The following is a 19450-nucleotide window of genomic DNA, read 5'->3' on the forward strand; positions in this document are numbered from 1 at the left end:
GAGTCCTTTATTAAAGAATGCGTTATAGAAGTAATGCATATTGAATAACAAAAACAGCTTTTTCAATATGTTTAATCCGGTGTGTTTGATATGTGGTGCAGGACTGTCACATGCAGGAAAAATCCCGCGGAATCCCAAACTCCACGTGGTGGATCAGAGGGACAAATCAGTGTGGAAACATCACAGGACACTGCAGGACTCCGCCCACTGTGGGCTGCATGAAGCTGCACAAAATAAGGAAGACCGGAAGTGGACATTCATTAAAAAGCAGAAATCGTTATTAGTGAATCCTAAAAATATTTATGTACTGAAATTATTTTTTTCCTTATCTCCCAACTATTCCTTAGAGGCTTTCTTGAAAAATAAAGATTCTAATAAAAATAAAGCTTTTTTTGCTTTAAAACACATGCTGCTAGGGTAAAGATATTCAAATACCAATTTATGATCTCAACCTGCTACCACTTTTACTCTTTTTAGTTTCATCAGTCCTTTTATGGTGCTTCCTTCCTTTTCTTTATCCTTCTGTGGCTCAGCTGACCTCTTCCTCCTCCTCCTCCTCCTCCTCTCATCCCTCCCTTTCTTTCTCTCTCTCTTCCGGCCTTCTGTGGTTCCTCCATCTCGTCCTGTCACAGGCAGCAGTATTGATTTTCAGTCCTGCAGAGTGCTAAGAGGCACATAGGGATCGGGTGTTGGCTAACATTGTGAGCATGTGTGTGATTACTGATCTCAAGTCAGCCTGTCCTCTGTTCTCACACACTTTGACCTCTGTTCATTCCAAATAAACCTGTTATCAAGAACTGGCATGCTGAATAGAAACCTAAAAGAGGATATACTGACTCACTAGATTCACATGTGAGAACTCCACCAGCAGAAGGCGCCATACCGGTAACTGTTGAGCTGTTGTAGTAGAAATCAACTTTTAGCCAAGCTAGCAAAGGTAATATGAACGTTAAAGCACTATTTACACATGAATATATAACATTAAAGTATAAAGTTTATATTTATTATTACATAGCTACCTTTATGTCTTTACGCTTATTATTTAGCTACAACCAGAAGCTACTCAGCTTAGTTTAGCAAAAAGACTGGGAACGGGTAGAAAAAGCTAGCATGCCTCTGCTTAAATATAAAAAAAAAACCTACTCTTTAATCTATTATGTGTTAATATTATTTTAATCATTACACAAACCTACTTTGGGGTTTTATAGGTGGTTTTTAGTCTTTTCAATGTGAGGCTAGCCGTTTCCCCCCGTTTCCAGTATTTATGCTAGGCTAGGCTAACCTGTTGCGTGCTGTTGCTTCGATTTGAACTACGAACTCTGAGCATAAAGCATAAGAGTATTTCTTTTAAGCATAAAATAATGTTTTTATTCTGTACTTGGTACATATTTATTTACATCTATTAAAATGTTTTTTTTTTTAGCTTAAACATTCAATATAAACACGACATCTGTCATCTGTCCTCGTACTTTCTGTTGGAACATGTCACATGTAACGGCATCTCTTCTTCTCCCTCAGGCCTTGCCCTTTGACCTTTTGACTGAGACAACTGCAGTGATCGTCTCGTCCTTTTTTACACGTCCTGTCTTTCTTTTTCATCCTTTTGACCTCTCCTTTGACTCCTACCTCCTCACTCTCTTCCTTTACCGCCTCCTCTTCCTTCCTCCACTCCCTTCCTCCCCCCTCTCCTCCCCTCTAATTCCATCTACCAAAATCTAATAATGACCTTTTGTGTGCATATGGGTTTTTTTGCCCTTCCCTTTGCCTTCATGCTGCCTGCTGATTCGCCAAGCCAGGCGCTGCTCCCGGCCAATGACTGGGCCTCCTGCTTGCCGCTATGGAGACCTACAACATGCCAGGTAACCAAGGCAACCCTCGAGGAGGGGACAGGACCCATGGCGATTGACACTTATCCTCCCACTCGTTTGGTGTGTGACCTTCATCCCTGATTTCTCTCTTAAACGCTGCTTTAATTCTAATTTTTCTGTCCAAGTCGAACACTCACAGTCAGTTTATGACTCTGTAGTATTTTATAGGAGTACTTCTAGTAGGTGGTACTGCTACTACTATGAACAGTGAGTAATAATCTGCACCAGTGCACAGGTTAGATTTCTTAAGCACCCACTCTTGCACCGTAACATGATCTTCCTGCTCTCTTCCTGCACGTGAGTAAAAACGAGGTGTGAGTCAGATGAAATTAAACTTTATTGATCATCGTAGCAGCAAACAGTAACAGGATACAGCAGAGAGAAAAAAAATCAGCAAATAAAATCAGAGAGAGACAATCTGAGATGATCAAAGAGGGGAGGTTTTAGTATTTCATGCTTCTTTGTGTCTTTTTGTGGTTAAAATAAACTTTAAAAATGAAACGTGCAGGCAGAAATCAGTTCTCTAGCACCATCGACTGAAGTACATTTCATATTAAAATGACACGTGTGCAGGTTTTTGTAAGACAGCAGCTCTGTGTGGTTTGGGGGAATTACCTCTGCCGCACATGAGTTCAGCTACGACTCTGTGCAACTTTATTATTAATTAATAAACGAGTTAATAAAACAAAATTGTATTCTGTTTTTTAAAAAGCTGCCTATACTCACCCTCTTCCTGCGACTTAAGTCAGCTAGCAAGAAAGCTCCCTAGCTTTAACTTAACATAAGCTAGCTGTTTTAAAGCATTTTAGTCGTTGACATCTTGTTTTTTTGGATCCAGACGAGAGGCTGGATACCCAAGATATTAAAGTTTAGTGAATTAGAGTGTTAGCTGCTTAGCTTTTTAGCCCCAGAGGTTGCAGCTTGATTAAACCTCATGAATATTTACAAATAAACCAACATGAAATTAAAGAAACAGATATAAAAGTGATTTTATAAACTGTTATTTGTTATAATGTGAAATTTATATTCTGATTTTACAAACTTTTTGAGGGACTTCAGTTAGCTAGCAAGGAAGCTCATTAGCTACCTGAACCTTAGCTTGCAAGATCAGAAGTTGGCAGTTTAGTCTATTTATTGTAGGATACTAAGACTGAATGAAGTGGATGTAGGCACCATGACATCAGTCACAAACTCCTTCAAGAACTACAACCAAGTCCAGTTGCCTTTTGGATTCAGCCTAGAATTCCAAGCATGTTAGCCAGCTAGCTTCTATCTTAGCTCCACTTTAAGTTGTTTTCTTCATCTTTTCAAGCTGAATGTGCAGCAGAGGTAAAAATTCCAACCTTCAAAGAGTCACTTAACACCCCCTGAAAATATTGTCTTTGCTGACCTCTCGTGGTTTTACATCTCATCTTGCAGCTGTGATGTATAGGTGTACTCCAGTACACTATGACATCACTGTGACATCATGAAGGCGAAAAAAACGTATTGCACGATTCAATAATTTTGCCCTCAGTTTAACATATTTTGCTGTCAATACTTCAGTCATTATATTATAAATTTTTTTATGTTATTGGTACTTTTACAAAGGCCAAACAACCGGGTACCTCTTCTGTCTCTGCTGCCCTCTAGAGGAGAGGAGGAGGCAACACGTGTAATATATTAAATCCATTAGCATGAATTATTAAATTGTGTACAGAATTTTTCCCTCCATGACACTTCACTCATTTTAATATAATAACTAATTAATCTCTGTCAGCTGTTGGCCCCGCCCACACGAGCAGCAGTTGACATCGGACCTGCTGGCAGCAGTTGGTCGTACTGGATAAAATAACTGAAGCTGCAGAGAAACGGTGTGGCTCCTGTTTTAACTGGTTTTGTGAAGAGTATAAAAAACTTAAATAATTCAAATGAATCTCTTTTTTTTGTCTCAGCAAAACTACATATAGTGCAACTTTAAATTAAGACAGTTTGGACTCTTAGGAGCCCCATGTAGTTATGTAAACACAAATACATTATCAATATACAACACAAATATTAGAAATATCATCACTGTCCTCCAGAAACCTTGTGCCCTGAAAAATCATCAAAATGTGGAATTTTAGGAACCTAAACTTGGTTTAAAATAATTAAGCTCAACGTTGTTAAGAAGCTGTTAATGACCTCAGATGAGAGATAAACCTGCTGTTATCAAGAATGAAAGGAGGGAGGGAAGTTTGGCACAAATCCTCTCTCAAAACATGTAAAACAGGGTGATAATGAACTGTCACTTCATCCTCATGGCGCCCTCTCAGCTGATTAATTAACAAGCATTGTGGTGAGAAAACTGACTAATGTTTAGCCATGCTAGCATCCAAGCTATGTCCACCACTTTTGTTCAGACTGAAATATATCAACAACTGTCCTTGGCCTTAAAATTTTGTACAAACATTCATGTTCCCTTCTGGATGAATTAAAGTGACTTTGGTGATCCTCTGACTTACCATCTAGCGCCATCTTCAGGTTAACATTTGTCCAACACTTTGTTTTTAAACCATATACTGCAGGGCTAATGACATTCACATCAGTGTTGTGTTAGCACCATTTAGCAACTGTTAGAATGGTAACAAGTGAAACCATAGACGCTGTAAAAAGATGGACGACATGACAGCTCCCTTAAAGTGAGAGTCCAAACCCTCTCTATCGCCCCCTGCTGACTGGCTGCAGTATAGGTCATAAAGCCCGCTTTCCTCTATGTTAACAGATGGGACATGGATCAAACAATAAAATCAAAATACATGTCAAATACATTTTTCTCAAACATGGTTTCTGTCATTATAGTTAGTTCTTATCATGCTGATTTATGTCCAAGTTTTCATTTTTCTGACAAGTTTACTTTTAATCAGTTATTTGATGCTATAAAAAGGGGGTGTGGCCTCATGACTGACAGCTCTGCTTCAGACCAACACAAGAAGCTGTAGAATGAGCCCACCTGAGGGCTCCGACATGGCAAGGCCACAAGGTAAAGGTGTGTTTTGGGTAGAGGAAGGGGCCATGGCGGCTCCACCCACCGATCTCTACTGCACAATGTCACCGCAAGATGGCAGCGCCTATCACACTGGCTATTTTGGCATCAACTTCATACTATGAGAGCAGATGGAGACACGTCGTCCATCTTTATATAAAGTCTTTGCATGAAACTAAGACCATCTGCTGTGTTAGCTTTGTCTTGTGAGCATGTTAGCCACTTTTTTAGTCACCGTATATTTTAAATACATTACATTCATACTTTACATTCATAACGTAGTTTTTTTTGCACTTATGGAGGTCTATATTTGTAAATGCTTTTAGCATCAGGCCAGCTCAAGGATTCTGGGAAACTTCACCTTCCATGACTTCATGTTTATGTGTTTTTCGCTGTTTAATTTGGTTCTTTGTTAGTTTAATTAATTTGTTTGTGATGTTGACTTGTTAGTTGAAGGAAGGCAAGCATCTTAATTTGCATAACCATTGTCTCTAAAATTGATGCCTTTGCACACATGAGTGGACACACATGCTACGTTGGCTACTAACAGCATTATTTTATTTAACATTAATGCTACAAATTTTAAAGAATACACAAGAATATATACATACGTATTTTGTGGTGCACGTAAAGCTGTTTGCTTGTCATTATTTTTTTTAAATGCATTTGATGGAAACAAAGGGCCAAGATTTGGTTGCTAATTTAACAAAATACTTTTGAGCCCTGTGCTGATGTTAGCATTTAGTTCAAAGCACTGCTAAGTACAGCGTCACAGAGCTGATAGCATGGCTGTCCAAAAAACCCCTCAAAAACAGGTCGAAAATTTCTGCTAAATTATGGCTAAGTGAATCAAGAACAGGATAAATGAGGGATCGATAAGTTAACTGCGTGTACGATGTTTAAAATACGAGGAGGATTTTTAGGTTCAGGTTTCTGAAGGACAAGAGAGACAGGCAATAAATATGTCACAGGTTAAATAGCTAAGAGTTCAGTGATTATATGAGGCGCTAAAAGCAGGCAGGAATGCAGCAAAAACCACGAGCATGATGCAAAAGTCGAATAAATTCAAAACGTTCCTTAACTGTGAGTTTTCAGTGCATTTAGCATAACAGGAGCTGATTGACATTCTCATACATAGTGCTGAGTGACAGTACCTCGATACATTACAGAGCTTTACATCCATCACTTTAAAAGTCCACCGGATGGATAGAAGATGGGGAGGAGGGGGAGGACAGGAGGAGGAGAGAAAAGAAGAGGTGGGAGAGAGTATAGAAGAACAGAAGAGGGAACCAGTAGAGATAAAGAGGAGAGAAGGACAGAGAAGGAAGAGAAGACAAAGGCAGGGTTGAAAAGAGGAGGATAGAAAACAAGGAGAGTAGACAAGAAGGTGATGAAAGGAAACAGCAGGAGAATAGAAAATGAAACAAATAGAGTAGGTGAGAGATGAGGAGAGGAGAAAAGAAGAAAAAAGGAGGAGAGATGAAAGGAGGCAAAAGAGGAAACATGAACAAGAGGAAAGGAAACAAGGAGAGGAGAAGAGGGGAAATAAGACCAGGGGAAAAGAAGGGAGGAGGTAAAAATAAATAAAAGAAGAGGAGGAGAGGAAAGGACGGGAGAAGAAAGGAAGAGAAATGAGGAGAGGAAGATAACAAGGAGTGGAGGAGAGAGAAAAGAAGAGGAGAGAGGAGAGGAATTGGGGAGAGGAGACGGAGAGAAGGAAAGGAGAGGTAAAAGTAGAAATGGAAAGGAGAGGAGACAAGGAGATAATAAAAGAGAGGAGAGGAGGATAATGGGGAGAGAAGAGGAGAGGAAAAGGGGCTAGGAGAGGAGAGGAGAAAAAAAAGCATTTACAAAGAAGTCTTCAGACCAAGGTAACCGAGGAAGGAGTGTTTGTTGGAGGAAGACGAGGAGGAGGAGGAGGAGGTTGAAGGAGAGCGTGGTTTCAAAGTAATGAGTGTCGTGATGGGGAGGAGAGGAGACAGATCCCTCCAGCCTGCGCGGTCAGAGAGTGAGGGATGAAGAGGAGGAAGAGAAGAGGAGGAGGAGGTGGAGGAGGGAGCAGCAGTGTGTGTGTGCGGCATTGTGTGCAGCCGCTGCAGGTGTTTGTGTGCTCGCTGATTGTCTCCGTGCACGTAGGAGCGGTGTGTGTGCACGTCTGCGGGGTGTTTGACCTTGCAGTGCAGCCGCAGACTGTCCCGTCTCTTGGCGCTGTAGGGGCAAAGGTCACAGGTGAACGGCCGCTCGCCCGTGTGCACACGCACGTGCTCCACCAGCTTGTTGGCTGTCCGCGTCAGGTGGCCGCACCGGTCGCACCGGTACTGGTTGCCTTGGCGATGACCCTGGAAGTGAACCAGCAGCTCCTGTTGCCCTGGAAACGACCTCTGGCAGATGCGGCAGCGATGCTCTGAGGTGCTATTCTCTGGCTGGGTTGCCACAGCAACTGACGGAGCGATGCCGGATGCGGCGGCAGGAGGTGTGATGGGACATCTGGGAGTCAGGAGGGGAAGGACGGGTTAATAACACACACATAAACACTCACAGAGAAAGTGAAGTTGAAGAAGCACACACACACATTCTATCACATACCAACAATAAAACACACACACACACACACACATTCAGAGCTGCTGCACCTGCCCGGTCCTACAGATTCAACACAACCTGTTAAATATAACATATATCTTATTTTGAGAGACTAAGCACCTGAAGGTAATGGTTCAAACCTTCCTGTTATAACCTTAAATCATAATTTGATATGAATTTAAAGGAGGTAAAATAAACCTGTGAGAGTTTGAATCCAGAAGTTGACATGATCTGCTCAGTTAGATCTTTAAACCATAGAACAAGTGGCAGAAGTATCGCTCTGTTGCAGTTAAATCAATTTAAAAACACTCCACTCTCTCATGTGCAGCGGTGTGGAGCTTCATAAAATTCCAAATATATTTTAGAGGTTAAGTGAAAACTATGTCGTCATGACAGAATTTCTTGACCAAAGAGCATTGACAAGTTAATTTATTTACTATAAAATGTTGTGCTCTAGAGAGTAAAAAAAAAAAAAAAAAAAAAAAAGTAGTATGGTGAGAATTAAGTTTTATTTTTTAATAAAAGTCTTGATTTTATGGTAAAATGTCCAAATACTTCAAAAAGAAATTATGATTTACAGAATAAAGAAAAAAACACTGTAAAGAAAAACAATATTGTGAAATTTAAATTGTAAAACTTTTGGGATAAAATAAAAAAAAGACAATGAAAAATGAAAAATGAAAATAATCATGGTTTGAGAATCAAGTTGTAATATTTTCAAGATAAAGAAAGAAAAACAAAAATAACATCATCTGAGGAAAGGAAAGAAAAGTTGTTTCAATTTTTAAGGAAAATTTCATAAACACAAGTTATAATATTATAACAAAAACGTCATAACTAAAGATTCACTCTCCCAAAAAATCACTTTTTTCTCTAAATTACTTTTTTCTTAAAACATAAAAAAAATCTTAACTAATAACTTCATTTGAATTTAATAACTTAATTCTTGAAAAATGAATCTAAATTATTTAATTATTTTTTCTGTCAGTGGTCTTTATAATCAATTACATCACTCAGTAAATGCTTTTAATTGATTACAGCTTTTTAAAATCAATCTGAAGGAATCCGTATCCAAGCTATAGAAAACAACACTTTTCAGAAAATTAAATAAAATATCTGTTTTAGCTCAAATGATCACACAAACATATTTGATTTGAGCCCACCTCATCTCTCCGCTGACTCCTGTGCTCCCGTGTATGTGTGTGTTAATGTGAGCCCTCATCTCTGCCTCCTGATTGGTCGAGTGGTCGCACACGCAGCAGTGCAGCGAGAAGGAGCCATGCTCCCATTGACGATGTTCAGTCATGTGGCTCTGGAAGAGGGCACGCCCATCTGTCTCGAACCCACACACGTGACACCTGCAGGGAACGTTAAATATATGTTACTGTCGGTGATGGACATCACATGGCACCGGCATCGGAGATGGTAACAGAGGCGTAACAGAGGTGTAACAGAGGCGAAACGGCGTCTGTGTAAACTGCAGAGCCGGCATGTTTTGCTTCCGTAACGCCAAAACGGTATTTAAAAACACACACTGGGGTAGCTTTACGCCGGCCCTGCGTGGTCTAATATAGAATGACAAAGGTGGCATGAGGACGGAGCCTCGTTACGGCACTGAGGCGGAACCGCAGTGTAAAAAAGGCTTTGGAGTGTTTTTGTTCTTATATCTTTGTGGGGACCTATGTGAGATTTACACCTTATGAGGACATTTCTGCAAAGTGGGGACGATTTGTGGCTCCTCACTTCTTTAACAGCCTGTTTTATGGTTTTATAGTTATGTTAGAAAAAGGTTTGGGATCAGAGTCCAATGAGTCATCTTTGTCTAATAGGGTCCTCATATGTTTAGTATTAAAAATATGTGTGTGTGGACAGGAACTAAGTACATTTACTCAAGAACTACAAATTTGGGATGCTTGTACTTTACTTGAGTATTTCTACTTTACTAATCTAAAACTTTTAAAGTATATCTCAGAGGCAATATCATTCAGCATTTTAAGTGTGTTTTTGTTCTTCTATCTTTGTGGTTACCTATGTGAGTTTTACACCTTGCGAGGACATTTTTGCAAAGTGGAGACAATATGCGTATCCTCACTTCTTTAACAGAAATAGGTTTGGGATAAGTCCAGGGAGTCCTCTTCGTCAGGTAAGGTCCTCTTATGGATACAGAGGGTTTTTGTTCTTCTATCTTTATGGGGACCTATGTGACTTTTAAACCTTGTGAGGACATTTTTGCAAAGTGGGACAATTTATGGGTTATCTCTTCTTTAACAGCCTGTTTAATGGTTTTAAAGTTAAGTCAGAATTCAGTTTGGGTTCAGAGACCTGGGAGTAAAATATGTCAATAAAGGTAGTTGTACAAAAGTGTGTGTTACCTGTAGAAGTAAGAGCAACCTGTGGTTTGAGCTCTGCTGAGGCTGGTTTTGGTTTCTGTGAGAAAAAAAACAAAAAGACACTTTTTGTTATTCTGTTTAGCAATTCATGAAATGAATCTTCTGCTTCCATGTTTTCATTTTTTTCTTCTTTGCGCTGAAAAATCTTCTAATGATGCGTCCCTCTGGAGGTTATTATTCATACATTTCTCAGTGACTGTAGACTGTGAGTGTTTGTGTTTAGTCAGTTTACAGCAGCACCGTCTTTATTTTAAACCCAAAGGGGAAATCTGGTGACAGCATTAATCCATAACACACAGACAAAAACAGTAAATACAATCATTAAAAAGTAATAATCATGACAGTAACGCAGCATTTAAATCATGCACACATTCCCCAAATGTGTTTATTCAGGAATGTCAGTGCAGTCGATCTAAAATAAAACTCATCTGAAGGAGCCTGTAGTCAATCAGGATGGGGCTCCACATACATGCAAGCTTTCGTTCAGATAGATTACTTTCTAAGGTGAAACGCCTCGCAATCCTCCGGTTGAAAGTTGGAGTAATTTATGAGGTAATTATTTTCAACTGTAAATTCCTGTGTCAGAGTTTTATTAAACTGCTGGTACTGGTTTTTAAACTCCTGTTCCTGAAACAACACACTGAATGTTAGGTAGCTTCTTGTGTTTTATAAACCGTGCAGTCAAGCTTGATTTAGACAGAAGAAATTTACAAGACTGCTCTGGCAATAAAGCAAACAAGACTAGGTCTACTCCTAGTATCGCATCAGGTGAGTCCTGTTGATCTCTGACAGCAATATTAACGTCTCCTGCTGTAGTAAAAAGTCACAGGCATGGAGAGTAAAGTAGGTCAACACTTCCGGTATTCTGTTTCAAAGTAAAAGCCCGCTCTGGATTTCTGACTCCCCTCATTTGTACACAATGCTTTTATTTTGAAGTGTTTCCCGGCCGTTGTTTTTTTTTAACTTTATTTGTAACTTTTCCAGGAAGTTATTTGATCGATAAAGTCAATCACAGGCTCCTTATTGGGCTGTATGTCTGAACGCAAACAGACGACTTTTTCACCTCAAATTTCCTGCCAGCCTCTTAGTAAAATGTCTACAAGAGGTCAGGCTGAGCCGATTTTGTGAATGCAGCAGGTAACAGTCAGAAACATTCACCGCGAGTGAGTGGGCAGGGTGATGACGTTTATATCATGTGACTTGTGTGAAACCAGAAGAGCGACCCAAGAAGGATCATTTACAAGACAAGAGCAAAGATGTCTGCAGAGCGGAGAGATGAAGAGATTCAGGAGGCTGGGAGGGCCGACGCTGCAGGAACCGCAGCGCACGTCATGTCCTGCCTCGTGAGACCCCTCCCCCGCCGTCTGACAGAAGACTGTGAGGGACATATGTGAAGTACCTTAAAATGTTCTAAGTTACGTTTAACCACAGCAGGAACATGACCCAAGAAACACCATTAATGGACCAACTTTTAATCTAAATGATTAATAATTGATCAGATCCCGTTGCAGAGTTGTTATCTGGCTCTAAAACAGCTGCTCTCGCCCACAGTAGCATGACATCACGCCCTGCTATTTAACTGGATCATTGACCTTCAGTCCCTCCGCTCTGACTGACAGCGTCACTCCTTATTAATACATATTACAGTGAGAACAGATCAGTGATCAGCTGACTCAGTGTGCGATCACAGAACTCTCCCAGGAGACGCTGATCAACATTCAGAGATCTACGCCTCCTCAAGCAGAGCAGGAGCAGCTGATTCCTCTCAGTGCTGCTGTTTTCATCTAAACACTATGATGCTGTTTATTTAGATACTCAGTGCCCTAATGTATCAGTGTGTGCATGTGTGTGTGCTGTATATTACCATGAGGGGGTCCCTGGGAGCTCAAGAGCGGGGAGGAGCGGAGTGGGTCCACATTCACCTTCAGAACAGGACTAAAGAAAGGTAAACACATACAGTCATGTATGCATTTAGTGTCAGAGGTCAACGTGTTTAAATGACATCACTAGCTGTGTCTAAATTCATGGGCTGCACCCTTCGAAGGACGCGGCCTACAGAGGATGAGTCATTCGTAGCCTGTGTAGACGTTAAGGCCGAACTGAAATGAGACGGTCTGGTCTACAGAGGATTTCCTGTTTGCGTCACCAGCTGTTCCCGCCTTTACCCTTGCGTCCCAACGCCTCTCCAGTCGCCTAGCAACAGGTAGCTAGCTGACTAACTAGCTAACGCTAACGTCATGTAACAAGATCACTTTCATTTTTTTTTTACATTTGTATCTCTATCTATTTGATTGAGTTGAATCCAAAAACGTTTACATTTAAAGTGTATTCCTCGGCCACTTGAGACTCCGCCATCTTGTTTGAATTGGCACGCAATGAATCTCAGGATACGTTGGGCATTGAAAGTGTGACCTGATGGATCCTTGTGGCCCGGGAAAAGGTGGATGCATTTGTTGGCTGCATCTGAAGGAGCCTTTGAAATGGGACGGCCCTCGACGCGCCGCTGTTACGCAATTGCCCTTCAAATACAAGGATGCAGCTGCTGAGTTCAGACACAGTTACTGATTGACACCAGGAAGTGAAATGTTACCTGCTTCTGAGGGGCGGAGTCATCCTCTCCACCAGCTGACTGTTGGATTTACTGACCCTCTCTGCAGAAACACAGACCATAGTTCAGTTGATCTTACATTAAGTGGAATTTTACAGCAAATTTTTTTCTGCTGCAGGTTTTGCTCTTTGCAATCATTCCTCCGTTTCATATGGGACCTTAAACTACCTTCCAAACATGCCTCGAATGTCTGAACTTTATCTGACGTCATTATGACGCTTTAACACCTGAGAAAAATCAAGTGGGTATCTTCCAAAGGTTCCCGTTTTGTGCTTCCATGATTAGCTTCAGTGGAAGGACAGTGAAGAAAGGTGACACAATTTTGGAATAAAATGCCTGTTACTTTGAAACTTCAACTTGAATCTTCTGCTGCTGCCCTCAAATGGAGCTTGTTAGCTTTCAACAAAGGAAGTAGAGAATAAGATATGCATCCAGTTCTTAAGTCGTGAGAACACTACTAAACTCCAAGAAACTAGCTAACATCTTAGCTTTTTGTCTGAACCGGTCAGGGACCCTGTGGACAAGGCTGAAGACAGTTGGTACCACTACACCTGCAGAACATTATAGGTAGCCATTCTGACATTTTGGGGATTGGGTTTTTATAACACTAAGTGGGATGTGGATGGCAAGTATGGTGATGGTTCCTTTTGCGGTCCACAAACTGGCATTTGCAAGAATTGCCAGATTGCCAGTCTTAGCCTGAGGACAAGGTATCAAGGTTGGGGCCGTTTGGAACATCAACATTATCCCCGGGCTTATCATCAAATGAGAATATAAAATGAGTGTGTTTGTGTTACCTGAGAGCTGGTGAAGCAGCGTGGAGGCCAGGTTCACCGACATGTCCTGCCACAGCACGGCTCTGAGGCACTGGTCGGCCATCTTGGCTCCAGAGGTGAACTGTTCTTCCATCTTGGCTCCAAAGAAGAGCTGCTCCTCTGTTTTTGCTTCTGAGAAAACATGGTCTGCCATCTTGGCTCCAGGAAGAAGCCGGTTCTCCATTTTGGTTCCAAAGAGGAGCTGGTTCTCCACCTTCACTCCAGAGAGAAACTTGTTGCTCATCTTGGCTGCAGAAAGAGGTCGCTCTGCAGTTTTTGCTTTGAGGAGATGCTGGTCCTCCATCTTGGCTCCAGATAGAAGCCTGTCCTCCATTTTGGTTCCAGCGACGCCATGATCTTCCATTTTCACTCTATACTGAAACGTGCTGGCTCCAGAGACGAGGCTGTCTGCTGTTTTAGAGCCTTTATAAAACGTGTTCTCTATTTTAAGGCCATGGAGACACTGGTCGGCCATTTTGGCTCCTGGGTGCAACTGCTCTTCCATCTTGTTGCCACTGAAACTGTGGTCCTCCGTTTTTATGCTGAAGAGTTGGTGGCTCGTCATCGGGGAAGCTAAGATCATCTCTTTTGAGATTGGTCGATCATGGAGGACCAACGTGTCGACTTCCATCGGCTCTTCTTCTTCTTTCACCCTCACACTATGGATGTTCACTTCCTGCCGCTCTGTGATTGGACAGAAAGCTTTACACTATTATAACCTTCTGAAGGTACCAGACAATATAACCAACATTAAGAAAAGAAGTTTAAAAGAATAGTTGTTGATAGAGTTAGCTGTACCTGCCAGCTTCCTCAGCATGTCTGAAGCCAGTGTGTCAGTAGCAGCGTTGCCATCAGGTGTGTGTGAGAGTGATGGCGGTTCAGGACTCGCTCCGGGGCCGTCCGGTGAGAGAGCGAGGCCCGGCTCATCCTGCTGCCCACCGCGCACCTCCGGCAGGGCATCCCGCCTCTGAGGCTCCGCCTCCGCTCGCCTCCCAGGATGCACTTGGGCCTTCTGGGTGGCCTCTGAAGAGAGAGATTTGATTCATGTTAAGTGTAAATAGATTAGAGTAGAGGTCGTATTACAGCCTGATAACTGCACTGAACCCACCATTAGAGCAAAGGTTTACAAACTATACAGCCAAAAGTGTGTGGACACCCAAGGCTTATTGAACACCTGATGATTTGCTCCCGTTCAGCTACAAGAGCATTAATAAGTCTAACACTGCTTTTGGGTATTAATGCCAAATTTAATCTATTCAGATTAAAAGCAAGTCCAAGTTGTAACTACAACTGAGAAACTTTTGTTTAGCAGCAGATACTGATATATGCACAGATTTTTTCCACCTAATTTCAGAGACCATTGAGTCTCTCTTGTAGTGGAATTAGCCCGAGTTGTTCTGATAAGTACACCAGTCAATGCACCGATCTGATACCATCACGTGTGACGATAACATGCAACAATGATAACATGCAACAACAGTGCAGTGCAAGCGGAGAGAATTAAGTTATTTAAATGGGGGGTTTATGCTGTTTCACATTTTAAGACTTATATATAATGTTACAATGTTGGATGTCCACACTAAACGTGGGTGAAGTTTCAAATCTGTAGGTAAAACTATGTTGGAGTAATCCCCAGGCTTCTCAGCTCAGTCTGCAGGCTGCTGTAAACGTCAGGTTTCACTTTGTGATGTCACAAAGTGTAGCGTCAGCAGGCTTTGGCGAGCTGGCCAATCAGAAGAAAGCGAGCTTGTAGGGGCGGGGTTTCTTAAAGGGACACAGCTGAGTAATTTCAGGCAGAGGCGGAAAGACTGAGAGGCTTTTTTTTTTTAAACTGGTATCAAGGAGGTTCTTGGTATCAGCAAAAACTCCAGTCCAGGTATCAGGATCAGGAAGGTTAACATGGTATCAGAAGATCTTTGAAATTAACATGCTATTATCATGTTTTCTCTTATTGTGATGGGCCACAGGTAGAAGGAGACATATAATACAATGCAAATTGTAAGATTCCCTGGGCAACATTAGAAAACTATTTCATCACAGGTTACATGTAAGAACGTTCATATTTATGAAACATCTTTAGTGTTGCATGTAGCCTACGGTAGTTAATGGCATAAGGTCATGAGGATAGTTCATTGATTGCATGGCTGCAAGGATAAATTAATGCACCGTCTTATCAGCAAAAATGTTCATTTGGGGCCGATGCTGATATTTAATTTTAAAGCTTGTTGGCCTCTGTGCCTCCAACAAACTGGGAAACCATTTTTATATGGTGCTTGTGTTGTTCTGTAAACTGTTGCCACAAAGTTACAGGGTTGTATAATTATAAATATTATTATTAACCTCCAAAGGTCATCATAAAAATATAATTTTTGGTCATATAATCAATCAATTAATCTCCATTTTATTGTGAATTAATGTGTAAATTAACATGTATGGTTTATCAATAACATGTACAGTCCTTAGACAGTTAAACAAGATGATATTGCTACCTGAGAGCCTGATGAGGAGGTCAGACGCCATCTTGGTGCTGACATCAGGGCTGAAGAGAGAGGTGGCTGCTGGGAAGGGACTCGAACCTGTGGCGTGTGCGTCTGCTGTGCGCTCAGCGTGCGTGTCTGCTACGTGTGCGTCGGGCACACTCAGCGACCGAACCTCGCCACCACCAGAGTGTGTGTTTGTGTGTGGGCTTGCAGGGAGTGTGTGTCGTTTGGCTGCATCAGAGGGAGGCTGCAACACACTCGACCCACGCTTCATTTTCCGGTGTGTGTGTGTGTGTGTTAAGGGAGAGGGAGTCAAAACTCAGAAGAGAGGAGGGCAGGAGAGAAGGAAGAGGAGGAGGAGGAGGAGGAGGAGGAAGGCAGTGATGCTAAAATAAGACGACTGTGTTTGTTAACATATGGAAGTGAGGAGAACATGGTAGAGAGAGAGAAAAAAAAGGGGCGATCGAGGTGAAGGAGAAACCGGAGAGGGAAGATTTTCTGTTCGGACTGAGCTGTTGCTGCCTCTCATTGACCTGAAAGAGAGAGAGAGAGAGAGAGAGAGACGGAGGGAGGGAAAAGGAGGTGAAGAGGGGAGAGAAGATGGATTGAGAGAGAAGGAGGAGCAGCAAGGATGAAGGGCAAGCGAGGACAGAGGATAGAGAGAGAGAGAAAGGGAGGAGAGGATGGAGAGAAGAAGAAGAAGAAGAATATGAACAAAGTAATTTTGTGAATGAATTCATTATTGGATGGATAAGACCCCTGTAATAAGGGGATAAATCATTTTGGACCCTGCTGTGTCGTCTCCTGGTCTGACCTTCCCCTCCGACAAACAATCATCAATTATGATCAATAATCATCAATAAGCACTTCCGCCTGCCGCCAGCTGGTATTACTGAACACTGCTTCCTGCATAAATAATAGCACATACTGAGTCAAACAATATAAATATAAAACACAAATTTACCTCCTAATCCCTTTCACAGATTTTAATATTTTAGCCTCACACTGTAACAATATATTTTTTTTAAATTAAATTAAATTAGACATAAGATAAAAAATAAACAAACCGTGGAAATATAAAATTAAATTAAAAAAATAATAATATATTGATTTAATTATTGATAAAAAAATAAAAACTCAACAATAAAATCAAATTATTAAAGTTAAAATATAAATATGCTATTTAATATTTTATTTAAGAAGAGGAATATCCCTGAAAACTAAAATGTATAAATATGAACAAATAAAATGAAATAAAAAATGTCATTTTAAAGAAGTAAGGTTGGCTAGGTTGAGTGTAAAGAATTATCCTCAAATAATTACAAGAGACCAGTAAAATATTTATTAATAAATTGAATAAGAATAAGAATAATTGATAAAACGAAATGGTCAGGAATATAAAATAAATATAATTAAAAAATTACAATAAAAAATAAAAATTTATATTACATTTTTGAGGGAAACAAGCGTTTTATTAAATAAAATTAACGTAACCGGCAGCCTTTTCTTCTCCTCGGTTCACTCGCTACCCTCGTCGACCCCGTTTCGTTCAGCCTCCTGCCTCCGTCTCTAGGCGACACGGTACGGGCTGCCGCTGCCGCATCCGCATCCCACAGGGGACCGAAATGACCGGGCACCAGTTTTCTCCATAACCCCCCCTCTCTTTCTCCCTCGGTGTCGGTCGGTGTCAAAACCCCCGGAGCCCCGCCGTTAGCTAGTTATCTCTCCCTCCCCCCTGCAACATGGCTGAACGGCACTCAGACTCCCCGACACACCGAGTCAGAAAGTCATTTCCCGGTGCGGGATGGCGGTGCTCCGTTTTCTACCGTTTAACCGCCAAATTAAACATTTTTTTGTTTTTTTTTCCTCCTCCAGTCACCGGAAACGAGGGCAGGTGTCAAGAGCCCAGCCGTTACCCCCCACCTCCTCGCGCCCCCCTCCCTGCCTCTCGCTCTCCTGCAACATGGCTGAACGGTAACCCGACCTCACAAGACCTCTGAAGTCATTTTCACGGGTCAGTTAGCATCGATAACCGGACATTAACCAGCCCCGGGACTGACTATTCTCTACCAGCCCATCTCTCCTCCGTGACTTACCGGTACCAGGAGGGCAGGTGGCGGCGGCTGTGGCGGTGGTGGTGGTGGTGCAGTCCGGGGCATAGCCTATATATAGACTATAGATCTCCTCCATGATAAATTCCCTCCTTTTTCTCCTTCTTTTGTCACCTCCTCGGTTCCTCCTCCAGGTTCCTCATTCACGGTGAGGACGAAACGCCGAGGAGATGATCCGTTTCTTCCCCGAGCCCGAGGATGACGGGTCGGTCACCGAGCAGGGCAGATGGAGGTTTCCGCCTCCTCTCTCTCTCTCTCTCTCTTTTTCTCTCTCTCCTTCTGTGTGTGTTTGAATGTGTGTGTGTGTGAGAGCGAGAGATGCAGTGTGTCTCTGTCCACGCGCCGGATCATAGCACAAGGGCAGGACACGAGTGAACCCGTGCGCACGCGCCCATACCCGCGCCTGAACCCAACGGGTACATTCAGTTTTGTTACAGTTGAAAGCGCGAACAGAAAGCAGTGACGTTCTCTGTACTTTAGACTACTGTACATGGTACATTATTTTATAGCGATAAAGCAGTAGCTGTACTGTTGTAGTTTAACTGGCAGGTAACTTAATAGTAGAGCTACTAGTAGAAGACATATTGCTTTAAGTACAAATATGAGTACAAAGTTTGAGAGTAGCAGTAGTACTTATAGTATCAGAAGTAGTTGTAGAAGGCCTAGGTCAGTAGTGTCATTAATAACATGTGTGGTAAAAGCAGTAGTAGTGATATTATCAGAAGTAATGGAAGTACACATTCTTTGAAGTACACTGTAAAACAGTCTAACTTAATAAAAGAAGTGAGTTAACTTAACTCAATCCTCAAAGAAATTTGATGTAACTCATCCCTATGAATTGGCAGTAACTCAAAAATGATTATTGTGGTACTTCATTTTGAGTGATACCAGTTTTTGGAACACTTTAAGTTGCAGTAATTTATTACAGTTAGTTACATTAACTTATTTAGTCTAAGAAGTGCGGTAGCTAGCAGCCTACGATAACGTTGATTGTTGAAAGGGTGGCGGCTACAATAGTGATCATGACGGTGCATGTCCGTTGAGAAAAATTGAAAAAAAAAAAACATACAATTTTCTATAAAAATATGAATACAAGATATTAGTTGCAATTAAATCCAATGTAATGAGGTGTGTCTTATTTGTCCAAGTGAGTGTTAACATCTGACATTGATTTGAGGACACTGGGTCCCATGACATGGAAGCTATTTAATTTATTTTAATCTATAAATACAGTAGATGAATGTGTTGAATGTATATGTATTAAAAGTGTATCTTACACGCTGAACTACTTAATTAAGCTCATCTTACTTAATTGATCATTTTACGTTCAATACACTGAATGGAATGGGTACGGTTTACTTAATTTAAGTTACCGTAACAATAAATAAAAGAGTTCCTCAAATGGTTTAAGTTGAACTAACTTATCAGGTTTTACAGTGTACTTGGACACATTAAGTTCTCACATCTTTAAAAAAAAAAGTACAGCTTACTCAAATAGTGCATGTTAATTCTAAACACATAATCATTTCACATGACTTGACACAGTTAAGTTCTTTTACTTACCAAGGTAATTGGGTTTCCCACATTTTTT

This window comes from Semicossyphus pulcher, unplaced genomic scaffold (assembly GCF_022749685.1).
Source record: "Semicossyphus pulcher isolate SPU_LCO1_2020_fin unplaced genomic scaffold, fSemPul1.0.p SCAF_21, whole genome shotgun sequence".
Lineage (NCBI taxonomy): Eukaryota > Metazoa > Chordata > Actinopteri > Labriformes > Labridae > Semicossyphus > Semicossyphus pulcher.